This window comes from Nuphar pumila, chromosome 15 (assembly GCF_984573655.1).
Source record: "Nuphar pumila chromosome 15, dmNupPumi1.hap1.1, whole genome shotgun sequence".
Lineage (NCBI taxonomy): Eukaryota > Viridiplantae > Streptophyta > Magnoliopsida > Nymphaeales > Nymphaeaceae > Nuphar > Nuphar pumila.
Genome location: NC_143263.1, coordinates 54,081,241 through 54,094,573, shown reverse-complemented (window position 1 = coordinate 54,094,573; position 13,333 = coordinate 54,081,241).

Sequence of the window (13,333 nt, the reverse complement as noted above, 5' to 3'; positions counted from 1 at the left end):
CAGATGTATAGAAATGGTTAAGAAATCAGAGGAATAAACATGAAAAGAAAATCAATATGAACATTGCATCAACAGTTAAGAATTACCACTCCCAAATTCAGCATTGCAAGGTAGCTTAAAAAGAAGAAGGAAACGAGAATTAATCCAGATGATCGATCGATTTTCCATGAAAAATGCTAAAATCAGGTGAATGCAAAAAATAGATATGATGATTAAGAACTGGGTGATGTTGATACAACAGAAGATGCTTACTGGATTTCAACTTAGAGCCAGCCGGAAAACAGGTTTCACGGCTGACATCTCGATGTGTGCATATGGCTAGGCTGAATGAAAGAGAATGATAAAAAATAAAAAAAAATGTTGGAATATCACCATTCCTTTGATGTAGCGATAAGTAGGCCGATGCTGTTATGCACAGATCGGTTCTACCGTTTGCTTAATTTGTAAAGAATGTAAAACGAAGGTGATAGGATTTTGTAAATGATAATAGAGAGGAAAAGAGCAGGGGGATAGACTCTTACCGTGGGCTTGCAGATAGCAGACGATCCTTTCTTCAGCTGATTTCAAGCAATCCGGAGGAGTGCTAGAACTTTACTATGAGATTTCTCTCAGCACAACGAAGAAGGAAGATTGGGGGAAGAAAAAGGAAGATTATGCGAGAACGATAGTTAATGGATGATGTTGGATGCAGTCGATAGTGGATCATTCAGAAGAGCTCTCCCCCCTTTTTCACTGCAGTGGGGGCCTGCTTATATAGGCAACAAGAGAGGGAATTGGTTGAAGATGGAGGGCCACCCAGCGGGGAGGAAGGTGATGAACGAAGGAGCAGGATGGAGGCGATCGGTTGAGCATCGATGGCGGAGGTAAAGGTGCTCATCGATCGAAGGGTGGAAGCTTGGGGGAGACGAGAGGCGGGAAGAAGCTGTTGGAAATTTTCTAAAATTCCCAGGGGGGGCTCCTTTTCAGACCTTTTCTTGAAAAATGGTTAAGAAGGAGGTTTTTGGCAAAAAATCAGTTTTTCAAGTTTTAAAACCATTTGCCTTCCTTAATTTTTTTGATTTTTGTATTGCTTTTCTATTTTTTTGTATTTTTGTAGTAGAAAACTAAGATTTTAAAAGAAAACAAAGTTTTGAACACTAAATTTTTGTATTTTTCTGAGAAATATTTACAAAGAGTGCTTTTCCGAGAATTTCAAACCATTTTGGAGAAATTTCTTTAGAAAGTGGGTTTTGGACCCAAGTTTTGAGAAAGTGTTCGAGTTTTAAAAACTCGAATCGAGGAATACAACGCAATGGATCCAAACGGATGTCGGATGGACTGTCCAAGCTATTTAAAACTATTTTTTGTATTTTCTGTAAATTTAATTTAAAATTTAGACAACGAGACTTAGATTTGGATCTGGACAATGGGTCCGGATCCGAAATCAAGTCAGACATATAAAATGAATTTAATTTCAGTAAGACTTGAGAAATGAACTGGAATTTAGATTTAAAAGTGACTCAATTGCTTATGAAATGATATCAGAGACAAAAAGGGAATTTTTTGAAAGATTTTGAAAAATTTGGGGTGTTCACAGATGCCCCTCTTTGCTACTAAGCCGGTTGAAAGCCGAGCTTAGTGGCAAAGAAAACACTCCAAATTTTTTGAAAAAAATGCCTCAGTCAGCAGATCTGAACAGGGTGTGGAAGGGATTTGATTTAGATTTAAATCTTTATCCTTGAATGGCTTTTGGAAGACGAAATCCTCGAAAACGATATGACTGAATAATAGAGAGGAGGAAATCGTGATGGGACTTTGGGTGAAGATCCCAAAAAGATAAAAGGTAAGAATTTAAATCAAGTCTCATGGGCGAGACAAGATCAATCTTTTGAAATGGCTCAGGTTTGGCCCTTAACCTGGATGGGGCGAAGATATATAAAAATAACCTGAATGGGGAAAGGAATATATGAGGACTTTGATGGGACATTTATGAGAGAAGGCCGTGTGAGATGAAGCTCAAGTAGGATTTTATTCCGGATGGATATATAAAGCATGGATTCCTCGATGGGAAGAATCATGATAGGACTGGAGGAAAACACCTCGTTGAAACGAGACTCAGGTTTAACCCAAACCTGAAGAAGGAAAATACCTCGAGGGGCGAGGTTCAGGCTTAACCCTTAATCTGAAGGGGACGACCATACGGAATCCTCGAGTGAAGAGACCATGATGGGACCTTCGGAGTTTGGACGAACAAATCCGAAAGGAGTTTGCGAAAGGAGGAAGATGGAATTCCCTAAAGCTTTGAAAAAGGGATGATCTTGGGTGTCTCATGGCTGAGACTGGAATAGCTTTTTGAATTTAATGACCTCTCGCAGGAAGTACAGGTTTTGACACTTAACCTGAGTGGGAACAACCATACGGATTTCTCGAAACCGTGATGGGACAGAAGAGATACTTCAACTGAATGGGGTAACTCTTCTGGAAGATATAAACAACGCTAGGTTGCACCAAAATGTTTATTGAATATTTATTTCATTCTTTAGAATATCTAGAAAATTTTGCCAATAAGATAAATTTATAGTTGACTTCAACGCTTGAAAATGTGCATATGTGTGCAAAAGATATTCCCTCTTTTACCTAAAGTATTTCCTCCAACGAGGTTAACTTCTTGGTTTTAAGAGTCAAATTCAAAATTTTAGCGCTGATGATTTTCTTCTAGGAAGCTATCCATTTCCTTGATATAAGAAGAGAAGAAAATATTCTCAATTTCATAGAAGCAAGTAGTGAAAAGACGTTGATAAAAGAATTTTGCATGAGAAAATATGACTTCTGGCAATTTTGGCAGTTTGATATCTGGGTGTTTTCTTACGATGATCTTTTTGCACTCTTTTTGAGTCATTGAGTTTTTTCGGGCTTTTACATCATCATTTATTTTGGAGATGTCCTGACTTTTCTCTCTTTTTCAGAGAAGGGTACGTCACAAACTCCTTCATCTCGGAGATGTTCCGATCCTTCTTTTTCTCAGGGATTATATATGATATTGGCTCAAAGGTCTTTAGATGATAGCTGAAATCAAATATCATTTAGGGTTCATCGGTAGGTTCGTCACACTCGCCTTCATCTCAACGGTGATCTGAACTTTCCCTGGAAGGATCTTTCACAAACTCCTTCATCTTGGTAGATGATCCAAATCTTCTTTGGCCCCGGGGGTCTACTCGCTTAATTCGCCTTCATCTTGACGACAATTGAGAGATCCCTTTTGCAGATATTTGATTGCAGCTTTAGAATGAGAAGATGTGGATTAAGTGGGTTTTTTGTAGCTCAGGATATTTCCACTGTCTAATTGCCAGGAAATTGTCTTAAAACATGCATCATAGCTATGATCAATATCAATTCGCTTCCGGCTTTTCAATGTCATCGAATATTTATTTCACTAATCATACCGAGGATATTTCTTTCATCCTTTTGGTTGATCACCAGGAAAAAGATTTGAATTTTACCTCTTTTTCGCAAAGAGTTTCACTTTTTATGAAGAAAATACTAGAGGTAATCCGAGGTAATTCTTTTGTGCAGTAAGATTTATTTGGAATCAACAAATATTTTTAGCAGATTGGCAAAGTTTTCATGATTTCTATGTGAAATATTTACTCAATATAGATTTTGATGCGACCTTTAGTTGCAATTTATGATTTTGGACATTCTGATCAGTAAAATTGGAACCTTTCATTTAACGACCAGCGAAGGAGCTGGAACCTTTCATTTAACGACCAGCGAAGTAGCTGGGACATTTCATTTAATGACCAGCGAAGTAGCTGGGACATTTCATTTAATACCCAGAAAAATCTGGGACCTTTCATTTAATGACCAACGAAGGAGTTGGAACATTTCATTTAGCGACCAGCGAAGTAGCTGGAACATTTCATCTAGCGACCAGCGAAGTAGCTGGGACATTTCATTTAGCGACCAGCGAAGTAGCTGGGACATTTCATTTAATCATTTAACGACCAGCGAAGTAGCTGGGACATTTCATTTAATCATTTAACGACCAGCGAAGTAGCTGGGACATTTCATTTAGTCATTTAACGACCAGCAAAGTAGCTGAGACATTTCATTTAGTCATTTAACGACCAGCGAAGTAGCTGGGACATTTCATTTAGTCATTTAACGACCAGCGAAGTAGCTGGGACATTTCATTTAGTCATTTAACGACCAGCGAAGTAGCTGGGACATTTCATTTAGTCATTTAACGACCAGCGAAGTAGCTGGGACATTTCATTTAATCATTTAACGACCAGCGAAGTAGCTGGGATATTTCATTTAATCATTTAACGACCAACGAAGTAGTTGGGACTTTTCATTTAATCATTTAACGACCAACGAAGTAGTTGGGACTTTTCATTTAATGACTTGATTTAAGATTGAGACTTTTGAAAGACAACCAGTACGAGGACTGAACTTGATCTTTAGATTTAAAATCTTTAGCAAAATAACCAGTGCGAGCACTAGGTTTTCCAACTGAGAGTCGGGAAGGAGATCGGCCTATTTAAGATATTTAGAGATCAAAGCAAGAGGAATGGCCGGGGTTTTCAGGATTATCCCCTATCCTGAAGGGGAAATGAAATATACATTTGATGAGAAATTTAGGAAAAGAATGATTCAGGTTTATCCCTTACCCTGAAGGGGAATTGGAATAGACATTTGATGAGAAATTTAGGAAAAGAATGATTCAGGTTTATCCCTTAACCTGAAGGGGAAATGGAAGATTTTATGAAGAGGTAACCTGAGACTTGAATTTAAAAGGGATATGACAAGATTTAGAATTTATGATCTATGATTTAGATGGACCAGGTATGTAACGGGGGATATAAAAAGAATAAACTCTGAGAAGACAAAAGGATATAGAACATTTGAGGAAATTGATTTATTTTTATAAAAAGAATTTCTCACAGGTAGCATGGTTGCCCCTATGAGTGATCTTCAGGATTATCCCTTATCCTAAATGGGAAAAAGAATAGAATTTTTAAAGAGATTAAATGGGAAATTGATATAAATTTAGAAAATCAACAAAAGATTGACAAAACTTGTATTTACAAAGGAATCCTCATAGGTAGCGTTATTGCTCCTACGAGGGGTTTCAGGATTATCCCTTATCCTGAATGGGAAAAAGAATAGAATTTAAGAAAATTTAACGAAGGGAAATTAATATAAATCTAGAAAATCAATAATGATTGATAAAACTTGTATTTACAAAAGAATCCTCATAGGTAGAATAGTGGCTCCCACGAGGGGTTTCAGGATTTTCCCTTATCCTGAATGGGAACACCTCGGACAACGAGGGTCAGGTTTATCCCTTAACTTGAGCGGGAACACCTCGGACAACGAGGGTCAGGTTTATCCCTTAACCTGAAAGGGGCGACAAAGAATATTTAGAAAATACCTCATGGGAAAGAGGTATCAGGTTTATCCCTTAACCTGAAAGGGTAGGGAATTGATAAAATTTAATGGAATTTTGAGAAAATATTTGATAAACTTGATAAAATTGATGTAAACTTGATAAAAATATGAATAAAATGAATGAAACTGATAAAGATATCAGAATTAACTGAAGATTTACAAGATTTGAGAAAAAGGAGTTTTTCTGATCCTGCCTACATATGGGATCTTTGGAAGGTAAATGTTTATTTAAAAGATAAATGAGAAATCATTTTGGGGGAAGAAAATCCACCACAAGAAGAATGATCAGCGCGAGATCTGATCCTTTAAACCAAACATGAGAGATCATCATGAGGGTTAATTTTCGAAGGCAATGGTTTTGAATACCTAATTTTGAAGAAGAAGATCAACAATAGATCTGATTTCTAAAAATAACAGTTCAAAATTGATAATAAGATCAACACAAGGGTTGATCGTTGAAGGTAATGCTTGAAAACCCATCTTGGAAGATAAGACCAACACAGGGTCGATCTTTGAATATAATGATTTAAAACCCATTTTTGGAAGATAAGACCAATGCAATGATTGATCTTTGAATATGATGATTTATAACCCATTTTATAAGAACAACGCCAGGGTTGATCTTTGAAAAGTTTTGAGATCAATTTTGGAGGATAAGATCAACACAAGAGTTGAACTTTTTGAAAAAAAGATTTGAAATCTATTTTGGAAGAGAAGATCAATACAAGGATTGATCTCTGAATATAAAGGTTTTGAAATCCACTTTGAAAGATAAGGGTTGATCTATAAAGATTTGAAATCCATTTTGAAAGATAAGACCAACACAAGGGTTGATCTTTGAATATAAAGATTTAAAATCCATTTTGAAAGATAAGATCAACACAAGGATTGATCTTTGAATATAAAGGTTTAAAGTTCATTTTGGAAGATAAGACCAACACAAGGGTTGATCTTTCAATATAATGGTTTGAAAAACTTATTTTTGAAGACATGATCAACACGAGGGTTGATTTTTGTCAAAGGTTAGACCAAAGAATATTTGAACTCCTTGGTCATAATGAAGATTTTTAAAATTTCATGATTTTTGAAAAAGCCCTCATAGGTAATATCATTTCTCTCATGAATGACGTCAGAATTGTCCCGCATTCTGAAAAGAACAAGAATTTAAATGCCCCAGTATGGCGAAGGGAACATAAGCATTGGATATAAAAGATATAAAGGAAATCGACATTTCATTTGATAAGCAAAGGCTTGATAACAACTGAAATTTTGAGAAAGTGTTCCGAAAGTGGGTTTTGGACCATTTTGGATCTTTCAATACAATATTTACAAAGAGTGCTTTTCCGAGAATTTCAGACCATTTTGGAGAAATTTCTTCAGAAAGTGGGTTTTGGACCCAAGTTTTGAGAAAGTGTTCGAGTTTTAAAAACTCGAATCGAGGAATACAACGCAATGGATCCAAACGGATGTCGGATAGACTGTCCAAGCTATTTAAAACTATTTTTGGTATTTTCTGTAAATTTAATTTAAAATTTGGATAACGAGACTTAGATTTGGATCTGGACAATGGGTCCGGATCCGAAATCAAGTCAGACATATAAAATGAATTTAATTTCAGTAAGACTTGAGAAATGAACTGGAATTTAAATTTAAAAGTGACTCAATTGCTTATGAAATGATATCAGGGACAAAAAGGGAATTTTTCGAAAGATTTTGAAAAATTTGGGGTGTTCACACCTGGATATCCTTGATAGCCCGATTAATTTCTTTCATCTGTTCTTGCATTGGATCATTAGCTGGAATGGGCTTGTTTATTGACTCGGGCTCTGCAGCGGTCTTTACAAACTGTGGCGGAGGATTCTGATGATAAACAAACTGCTCTTTCTCTTCTGATTCCTCTTCTACTGACTCTGTTTCTTCAGAAGTGGTGTCTGGCTGGACTTTCTTCTTGATGATCCTGATTGGCCTTTTCACAACCTTCTTCTTTGGCTTGCTTTTCGGAGTAACCTCCTTCTGATTGGCCTCTGCCTGTTCCGACATCATTCTGATCATCATTCTTTTAAACAGGTTGTACATAGCGGGGTCTATATCATTGGTCTGATTCTGATTCTGCCCTCTGACCGATTTAGGAGAGCTGACTGTCTCATCTTCGTTGTCGCTGTGCTGAGGAGCAATCTCTTTTCCAGCTCTGGTTTGCACCATTTTTGACAATGCCAGCTATTTTCTGGTTAAAATAGACGAATGGTCAGAGCCTGGAGGAACTTTTGAAAATGCGACTTTTTGAGAGAAGAAGACATAAAAGAAGGAATTGATAGACAATTTTAGACAAGTTATCCCATCACCGGGGATTGGGTTATCATAATTTTTTTCAATAATTGTGTCACCATTTTGTGGCAACAAAAATGCGCCTTATGACCTAGGCAAGGTCGTCCATCATGACGAGAGATAATCGAAGAAAGAATATAGGAAATGGGTCTCATCACCGAGGATGAATTTGTAACCGTATAAAACAAAAATAAGATTTGGCCATAAAAACTTTATATCGGAACAAAAGTTTGCAGTTTTATTGATGACAAAATTTAAATACAAAGCGAAGGTGGGTAGACAGTTTGCCACCATTCTCGATACTCTGATGATACATTAGGACCAAAAAATATAGACAAAGGGATAAAAGAGTCCCAAGTGTATTTGGCGACGTGGTATGCTCCCAACCACTGATCCGACCGTAGATCGAACTCTGGCATGCGACCCGTCGGGAAGCGGGTGTTGACACGAATCTGCCGCTGCGAGAACTGCCGGAGACACCTTTCTGGCTGATAGTCGACGCAGAAGAAAGGGTCGAGCAATTTGTAGCGCTTGTCACGAGCATAGGTGTATCGAGGAACGGTCTCTTTTCTGTCGAAAAAATCCCAAATGTTCTCCTCCAGATGCAGTTTTTCGATCAAAGCTCGGCACTGAATGGCTGACTTTGGCTGCTTATTGCTGAATCTGAAAGAACTGGCTTTCGACGGCACATGTCGCAGAAACCACGACTGCAAGGCATACGTGCATCCTTCCACCAAAATGGTTTCTCCGAGGGCGAAACGAGCTAAGCCTCTGTAGAGAAAAGCTAGAGCTGCCATGGACACCGAAAGCTGACGGGTCTACTTGCTTCCCCATCTTCGAAAGAGTTGGGCGACTCTGATATCGAAGAAATTCTGACCATCCTGAAAGAATGCTAATCCCACTGTGCATAGGACCATGGCGTGCTGAATTCTTTCTTTCGCTGCTCGAGACAAGGCATCGACTTCTTCATAGGCTCCATACTTGTGATAGAGTTCGAACATATCGATGAACTGACTTTCGTTGATCTCCGTGAGAGGCCAAGATCTGCTCCCTGTAGCTCTGGCCAAAGCTTCTCGAACATCTATCCCTTTGACATTAATCAAGAACTGCTGCTCGATCGGGTCGTCTGGCTGACCAGCTGGCTCTGGCAATCCTATGATGTCACTGAACTCATCCATTAGAAAAGTCATCTCTCCCCAGGGAAACCAAAATGTGCAGGTACGCGGATTCCATCGTTCTGCCATAGCTTGAATTAGACTGTCGTTGATGGTTCGCTTGCCCACTGCCGATGCCATCTCCAATCCACAATCATCCAAGTGGTCTGGGAATATACGCGAGAAGGCGGTGAACCAAGAATAGTACCACCGAGGGAAGAAGGTACGAGACTGGATGACCTGATGATCTGGGGTTCTGTAAACACCCCAAATTTTCACTCACTTCTTGACATTGCCCTCAATCAGCACATTTTAGTTCTCCGGAAGCAATAAAGGGCAAAATGGTCATTTTCCAAGATTGAACCTTGCAGAAAGTCCTAAATTTCACTCTTGAGCATCAAAATTTCTATATTTAGGTTCAAAGACATCTTCAAATTGCAAAATTTCAAAATCCTCTTTCTGGACAAAAAGCTAGAATTTCCAAGTCCGAGTTCAGAGTGATATTTCATAGAACATGTCTTTGCATAGCATTGCATCATTTCACTGCACAGCATGTCATTTTGAGATTCAGAACTCATGATTTTCAAAATTGTCCATCCAGATTTGATTTTTAAACTTTTCAAAATTGATTTTTAAAACCCTGGGTTTTCAAAATTCCCAATCTTTCCCATTTTACCCCTAGGACTTTGAATTACAAAAATTTTTCTCAAGAAAAACAATCTGGATATTTGGATATTGATTTTAAAGATTTTATCTCAAAGCTTTTTGCAAAAGATTTTAAATTTCTTTACAAATTTTGTTTTTACATTTATCCATATTTTTGCCCTGAAAACCCAATTTTTCCAAATTCTTGAAAAACAAATAATGTTTTATCTCGTATTTTCAAATAAATGGAGTGGGACCCGCCTTTGAACTAGCATCATACTCAGACTCTCAGGTAAGTATCTTATTCTCAAGTGGGACCCACCCGGAGTTCGTACCAATTTGCAAAATTGTCTTTTTCATTTCTTATTTATTTATTATTATTTTTTTTTAGTTAGTGGGCCCACACACATGTGGCACCCCAATTGAAAATAAAAGACTTTCAAAAACAAAACAAAACTTTATTTTTAAAAGGATTTTAAAAGTGGGTTGAGGTGGCATTTCCATAAAAGCCTCTCATTTTTTTTTTTTTTTAAATTTCTTTTTTAGAAGGAGGCAGCCTTAAATGGCACAGCCGAACTTCCAAAAAAAAAAATAAATAAATAAAAAGTAATAAATTTGATTTCTATCTAAACTTAGGAAATAAAACAAGGTTTTGGAAAAACCAAAGAGGCGCCTCTTTTAAAAATAGCAAGCTTTCAAAGCAATGAGGCATCGGTTTCACGCCTTTGCAAAATTGTCAACAAAATTTTCAAAAAAAATTTAACGAAACCTGATTAAGGGGGAAGGGGATGCGTTTTTTTTTGGGGGGAGGAAGGAAAGTTTTAAAAAGAGGGGGACAGGGCATTCACGAGGGAGGAGGATCTTTTGATTTGGATTTTCGGTTTTTGGTAGGGGGCTCAAAGGGGAAAGGGAATAGGCGTTTTCAGAGCTTCTTCAGCCCATCTTCAGCACAGGTCGTCCACCACCCAATCTTCATCTTCTTCAGCCAACTTCTGCATCTCTTTCAGCCACAACAGGAGGTCTAACGGCTGCTGCCCAGCCCTCTTTCAGCCCAACCGCAAGGGATATACCAGATCCAGCAGAAGAACCAGCCATCTCCAACCTACCAACAAGAGCCCATCCTTCTTCAGCCAACGTGTTCTGCCTCCTCTTCAGCCCAGCCATCTCGGTCTTCCACCTCCAGCTTATTTCAGCCCTACCAACAGAAGCCCCAGCCGCAGGAGCTCCTTTGCCGTGGTCTTCCATCACCAGGAGCACCATCCTCTATCCAACGTGAAGGAGCTCTTCTTCATTCCAGCCACAGCAGAGAACGCCCCTTTTCTGTTGTCTATAGCGTCCATTGGTGCAAGAGATCCAGCAACCTTTAGGTCTTATCGCAGGAAGCACTGGCCAAAAATCTTTTTACGGTTTGTTTCATCCTTTATATCGCCCCTTTCCTCCATCCAGCGTAAAAAAAAAAACTTTTTATAGAAAATAAAAACAGTATATCGCATGTTTTTCCTTCCTCTTTCCAATTTTGAGATTTGATTCTCAATGTTTTTCTGTTTTTGCTATTTTGATTTTTCTTTTCCTCGTTCTTTTGATTATTCAAGTGTTGATTTGATCTTTTATTCTAATTCATAGTAATTTTGCTTTGCTTTCCATTCACCATAGGATGTCCTGTTCTGCAAAAATTTTATTTCCTGTGTTATCATATTATATACAGTTTTTCAAGTTTTAGTTGTTACACGATTTCCTGTCATTTAATCACTTCTTGTTTTCTTACAAAATAATTTTTTGTCTTTAGTTATTTCACGTTCCAGTTTTGAAATTAATTTCCTGTTTTCCAATTGTTTTTTTTTCATTTCTAGTTGTGTATTGCCTGATTGCTTCAAGTCATTTTCTATTGTTGTAATACTAAGTTCCCTAGTTGTTTTCAATCTGAATTTCCTGTTTTTATTTTTGAATGCCTTGTCTGTTTCTATTCTGATTTGCTGTTTGTTTCATTCTTTAAATTTCTGTTTTACATTGCAGTTATTTTCCTATTTGACATTGATCTTCCTATAATTCTGATTTTGTTAATTCTTTGCTTTTAATTTTCTGTGTTCATTTACTTTCGCAGTGTCATGTCTTTGATTTCCTCAGTTTTTGAAATGTTTGATTTCCTGCTGATCGTCATTTTCTAATTACATGTTTACTTTCTGTCTTTGTGAGGTTTTCGTAGATTTTAATCTTATCCCTTAATGTTTGATATCATTCAAACATAGAGATCTCAACCCTTAACTAGAAGTGGCTGCACCTGGGAGCTGATTAAGTTGCTGCCAAAAACCTGTTTCAAGAAGCTATGAAAAAAATTGTTTTTTTTTAATGAAGCATTTCTTTTGAAGGCCAAGTCTGGCCAATATACGTGTGCTCAAGAAGATATACCTCGGATCTATGCATAGATTGATTGGTAGATAGAACTATTCATTGATATCTACAAAAAGGGAAATCCATCAACCCCTTGTAAACAATTTGTTAAGCTGTCCATTTTCTGCTGCAAGTGTGCAGTCTTGATATTCGGCCACTTTCATGGATGGATATTTTAATATCCGTTCATGATTTCCTGGCATCTTTTGCACGCATCATTATTGATATATAGGGAAGCTCCATACCCATTTTTATTGGAAATTGTCATGTAATTTGGGAATTACAGCCTTGTGAAATCCCCTACAGAAACTATATATACCTGTAATTTCTGGTTTTACCCATTATATGGAATTTCCATTAAACCTATATATTTTCTCATTATATATATATATATATCTATATATATATGTATACCTATCGTATATCTACCTATATGTATACGTATATATGTATATATGTATATATATATGTATATATATATATGTATATATATACTTATATATATATATATATATGTATATATCCCTTCATGTGCACTTGTCATCACATATATTTTCTTTTCTCTTACTTTTTGTAAATATATCTTCATTATCATATATCATTCATCATAAATTCAAGTATTTCTACATTTGCTTGTATATCTTTGTTATATATAGTATATATGTTCATTTCCTTGGTTATTTTGTATTAACTCTCATTTTGCAGGAAAATCTAGAAGATGCAGATTCTTTGGCTCCATTTCAATTTTTTTTTTTTTTTATGTTATGAAATGTAATAATCCAATGTAAACCTTGGAATAAGATTTACTTTTACTGCTTAGATTAGGCTGCATCTCATATAGTTTGATTTCAGTAATATCCTGATTCTATGATGCATATATCTCAATTTTCCAAATTCACCGTAGATGAACACGAATTGCACGTGCACCAACTCTTAGAGAGTTGATGAACTCGGTGGAGTCCATATTTACGGCCCTAGTCGGAATATGGACGAGACCCAGATCCATCATCTTTCTACCAGTCACACTGAGCCTACACTCTTAGGCTATCTTGAAAATGCTCCTCATATTTCCAATGTTTTCCAAATATTGTGAATTAACTCAAATAAACCCTGAATATATTCATGGCCACAGTCAGAATATATGAAGGATTTACTTTGGCTTAATCCACATTTTTCCAATAAAATTTTCAGAAGTCTTTTCAAAAGTGCATTCATTCATTCACATCATCTGCATCATTTGTTTTTCTCATGATTTTCACTTCATGGAATCGATTTTTCTCAAGAAACTATGATGATATTCGAAGTTGGATTTTCCAAATCAAAGTTTTTTCTATGATTTTCCTTGGAATGTTATTTTCTTAAGATTCTTTTCAAAAGGAATTTCTCAT